Source organism: Podarcis pityusensis (assembly GCF_964106645.2).
Source record: "Podarcis pityusensis genome assembly, chromosome: 1".
NCBI classification, from domain to species: Eukaryota; Metazoa; Chordata; class Lepidosauria; order Squamata; family Lacertidae; genus Podarcis; species Podarcis pityusensis.
In genome coordinates, this window is record NC_138028.1 from 57,942,625 (window position 1) to 57,947,725 (window position 5,101).

A 5,101-nucleotide genomic window follows, 5' to 3' on the forward strand; every position below is an offset into this window, starting at 1 on the left:
AGAATGCCAGAACCAATAGGCAGAGGCACCATTGAGGGTTGGCATCTTGGGATGCTTAAATACCCTTTTAGTGGAATTGTGCCCATTGACTGGGTTTTTTTTTTTTTAAATCAGCAAAAAGCAGCCCTGGTGAGTTCTTCAGAGTCTAAAGTTTCCAGCAAATTATGCTGTTGCAGCAAAGAGTCTCTTGCCACCTTAAATCCTATCAAATGGATGAAGGCATGAGCTATTGTGGACTAGAATCTGCGTCATCGAATGCTGTAGCTACAGCTAGACTTAGGCAGGGATGATGGATCAGAGGGTGAAGTTTTGATGTGTTTGGGGGGGGTGAGGACGTGGAGCCTGAGAGTTGGAACCTGTCACCCTCTTCAAAATTCCTGAACCAAAGGCATGTTTGCTTAATAACCTGGCAAAAATATTAGGCTACCATAAGCAAATCCGTTGCTTGCTTTTTCATAAAAATAAAAAAGCCACTCCCCTCATACAGGGGAGAAATTACCAAGAGGTGATTTCCTCTGCTCTTTCCTCCCTTTTCACCACTTGTGTCACCAGGCTGTCATTTCTCCTGCTGCAAAAAGAACAGGCTCCATTAACGTTCTCCTCTTTTCCTGCCAGGGCACCGCCAGTCCTGCAACGTACCTCTCCCACAAGTCAGCTAGGTGCTGCCAGCTGTCAAAACCATTCAGGGCTCTCTGACGCAGAGGAATGATCACACTGACAACTAGGTCACATCACCTCCCAGCCTCCTGCTGGGAACAGCACCGGCCCGACACAGCTTTGCCATTTTAGTCTAATTAATCAGAACACTCTCTCATCTCCAGCCAAGGTTTGTGAGAGTTACCTGGGCTAATGGCCCAGCTCCTACCCCTCTGAGATCACTCAGTTGCAGGTGGTGCTCTGAGCCGTGGGAATGACCCCTGGTAGGCAATGTCAAAAGTCTGCCTGCCAACCCTTTTAAATGAATTGACAGTTCTCAAGTGTGGAGGACTCAAGCTTTGGCCTTGAAAGGTTTTTCAGCTGGAATGGTATCATCTTAACACATCACAGTTCCCCCTGCTGGTTGATCTTGGCAAAACAAAGGCAGGAAGAGTTGGAGATCTTGAAGATGATTAAAACGTGCAAAAATTGCAGAAGTATCTATCTTGCTGTGTGTTCACATGTGAAAGGTTACGCTGCATATAGCTGAGGAAGTGTTTCAAATAGATCAGAGATGCTGCAACCTCAGAGTCAGTACCGTTCAGTATTGAAGCACTGCTGAGAAATAGAGAGGCGTTTTTATGGGAAGGTTTAACCTCCTATGCTTGTCCACTCAGCTGTAGGCCCTTCTTAGTTCAATGAGGCTTCATTGCAGGTAAAGTAACATAGGACTGCTCTCCAAATACTGAAAAGGGACAGAAATGGGAAGTGCAGCAATGCCACAGTGCCAGAATGGAAATCATAACATTGCACGATTGCACAGATAGCTTGAAAAACACACACCCAATTCTCTACAAAAATGAAAACATCAAGGAATTTAAAATATAATTAAATATAAAAGGATTAACTATGGAAACTAGGTAAGCACACGTAATTCAAATTTAAGATGCATGTTGCAATAAATGAGGTGCTCTTACCAATTGATTTCGTCAGTAGGTTGTTTCTGAAATGCGAACAGCTTTGCTCATTTAATTAACATGTTGCAGCACAATATGAGGCAGCAGTGGAACCATGGGACAGCCAGCAGCAATTTTTTTTAAAAAAAAAAAAGATTTTTAAACTCCTACTGTATCTTCTTTCTTCACCTGCCCTTTATTTTAGCCAACACGTATTCTCTTCTACAGCTGTTCTCAGAGCTACAAGACTAATTACCTTACCATCCACTGAGTTCCTTTTCTTCCTCATTTTATATAAAGTTAACAGCCAGGATTTCAATTAGAGTCCACTGCCCCCAAACAGTGATACGCACAAGGAGAGGCCTCCCATTACTCTGGTTTAATGGGCAGTAAGCTACACAGTCCATAAAACAGGAACATCTGTGTACATTAATCCCAACAGTCGGCACTGGTGAAAGGATGCATTTGGAAGCAATTTAAAACTCCTGCTACCTCTGGCTTCAATTGTGTTAAAGGCGAGCCTCAGTCACTCACAACACCAGCACATCGGCCTCAACTCCATTCACTAGCACAAAAGATCCATTGGACACGTACCTTATATATTGGGTTGATCCATCGGTCCAGCGGAAGAGTGGTGTTGGTGTCCTTTTTGAAATCCCATCAGGATCATAGAATCATAGAATCATAGAGTTGGAAGAGACCACAAGGGCCATCGAGTCCAACCCCCTGCCAAGCAGGAAACACCATCAGAGCACTCCTGACATATGGTTGTCAAGCCTCTGCTTAAAGACCTCCAAAGAAGGAGACTCCACCACACTCCTTGGCAGCAAATTCCACTGTCGAACAGCTCTTACTGTCAGGAAGTTCTTCCTAATGTTTAGGTGGAATCTTCTTTCTTGTAGTTTGGATCCATTGCTCCATGTCCGCTTCTCTGGAGCAGCAGAAAACAACCTTTCTCCCTCCTCTATGTGACATCCTTTTATATATTTGAACATGGCTATCATATCACCCCTTAACCTCCTCTTCTCCAGGCTAAACATGCCCAGCTCCCTTAGCCGTTCCTCATAAGGCATCGTTTCCAGGCCTTTGACCATTTTGGTTGCCCTCCTCTGGACACGTTCCAGTTTGTCAGTGTCCTTCTTGAACTGTGGTGCCCAGAACTGGACACAGTACTCCAGGTGAGGTCTGACCAGAGCAGAATACAGTGGCACTATTACTTCCCTTGATCTAGATGCTATACTCCTATTGATGCAGCCCAGAATTGCATTGGCTTTTTTAGCTGCCGCGTCACACTGTTGGCTCATGTCAAGTTTGTGGTCAACCAAGACTCCTAGATCCTTTTCACATGTACTGCTCTCAAGCCAGGTGTCCCCCATCTTGTATTTGTGCCTCTCATTTTTTTTGCCCAAGTGCAATACTTTACATTTCTCCCTGTTAAAATTCATCTTGTTTGTTTTGGCCCAGTTCTCTAATCTGTCAAGGTCATTTTGAAGTGTGATCCTGTCCTCTGGGGTGTTAGCCACCCCTCCCAGTTTGGTGTCATCTGCAAATTTGATCAGGATGCCCTTGAGTCCATCATCCAAGTCGTTGATAAAGATGTTGAATAAGACCGGGCCCAAGACAGAACCCTGTGGCACCCCACTAGTCTCAGTAGGACAGCAATGCTCATCTTGGCCAGGCAGGGCCCTCCACGTAACTGCTGCAGCAAAGGGCAAGGCTGGCCAGGTGGAACCCTGAACACAAGAGCGTTTCTGTTGGGTGATGGAGACCATTGCAACATTTGGTTGAACGTTGCACTTGCTTCCTCTTAATAGTGAACTCAAACGTCTGAAAGCAAAAATCAAGTACCAAAAAATAATAATGCTGTGTTTTCTCTAAATGCAGAGGGGCACTCCCTAGATATGCAAATATATGTATATTTGTATATCTGTGTCTCTGTGTGTGTATTAACAGAGACTATTTTAAAAAAATCAAAAATGGCCCAAAAGAAACCAGCGAGCTTTCAGACTCTCAGAAATTTTGTGTCTGTTGAGTTGAGAGAGAAAGAATCGAAACTCCGGTTATAAAGTAGCTGAGATATGAACCTAAGAAGAGGAAGAGCCCTGATGGATCAGAGGTCCAGCTAGTCCTGCTCGTTCTTCTGTGGCCATCCAGATGCCTATGGGAAGCCCACAAGCAGGACTTGAGCACAACAGCATCTTCTCCACTTGTGATTCCTAGCAATTGTTTTTCAGAGGCATACTACCTCCAGCACTCGTGGCAGCACATAGCCATCGTAGCCCATGAGGGTGGTATCCCACAAAATGCTCCTGCTAGTGCAAGGATGTTTGGGTGAACAATGGGATTTCCCCTTCCTCTATTCTCCCTGTATACCCCTAAATCTGGTAGGGGGTTGTCCCCCCCAAACCTCAGGAGCAGATTTAGGGGGGAGGCAAGTGGGGGTGAGGAGGGACAAGCAAGAGAGAAGTTCTATTGTGCAAGCCAAAGCACTTCATTGGAAACCTGAATCCTACCTAGCGACCTAAATTTCGCTTCCAGGACCACACAACCACATTTTCCCGTATCGTTGGTGCCAACATGCACCATGACCACAAACTCTTCCCCAGCACTACCTACCAAGCTATCTAGGCAACAGGTATCATCTGCAACCTTTGCATCAGGCAAGCAGTTCATCCTGCCGTCCGTATGCCCATCACACCCCCAGCTATGTTCCTACTGATCAGTACTGATCCTACTACCATGATCTTCCGAACCACCAGAGAAGTATACACACACACACACACACACACACACACACACACACTACATTTCTCCATACATGGCAGCCTGAAAGGGGTGTGCAGGGAGCCAGAAGACATTTTCATGCCTGCAGCTGCTGGGAAAATATATCATTGGAAACCTTTACCAGCTCCATGTCCCAGGGTGGCCATTTCTAGCTGTTATAGCACAGGCCCCACGTCCAGCAGATGCCTTAATTCTGCATTCACAGTACAGGTCTGGGGAAAAGGAAGCCTTAACATTTTTTCCGCTTTTAAAGTTGCTTCTCAACTCCCAAGGCTTTAAAAGGAAGCTTGGGGAGAGGAAGAAGAAAAACCCACTACAAACCCACAGCTACTCCAAACCCACAAGAAAAAAAGCCACAAAACTAAAAGAAACCTTTCTTTTAAAAGTCTCACACTGTAAGCTGATTTTATGATTAGGTGGCCTGTGGGTTTGGGAACATCTGGGCAGTGTGTTATGTGTGTGTTGCATGCAACCTTGCCTAATCCTCGACAAACCTGTTGTTCACTGTTGTCAAGCCAGACCTCAAACCCCTGAATGCTTCAGGCCAAGGGAAAGTGGTTCAATCCAAGCTGAAGCGAGTTGGAAAATATGCTTTCAACATGTAGAGAAACAAGAGGTGCTGCTCCTGCGGCATTGGCCAACAAAAACACAGACCCTGGGATCCTCAAACTGCATTTCCCTGACCTGCAGCGTGGCAGAAAGGAAGGTACAAAGATCAAGCCAGC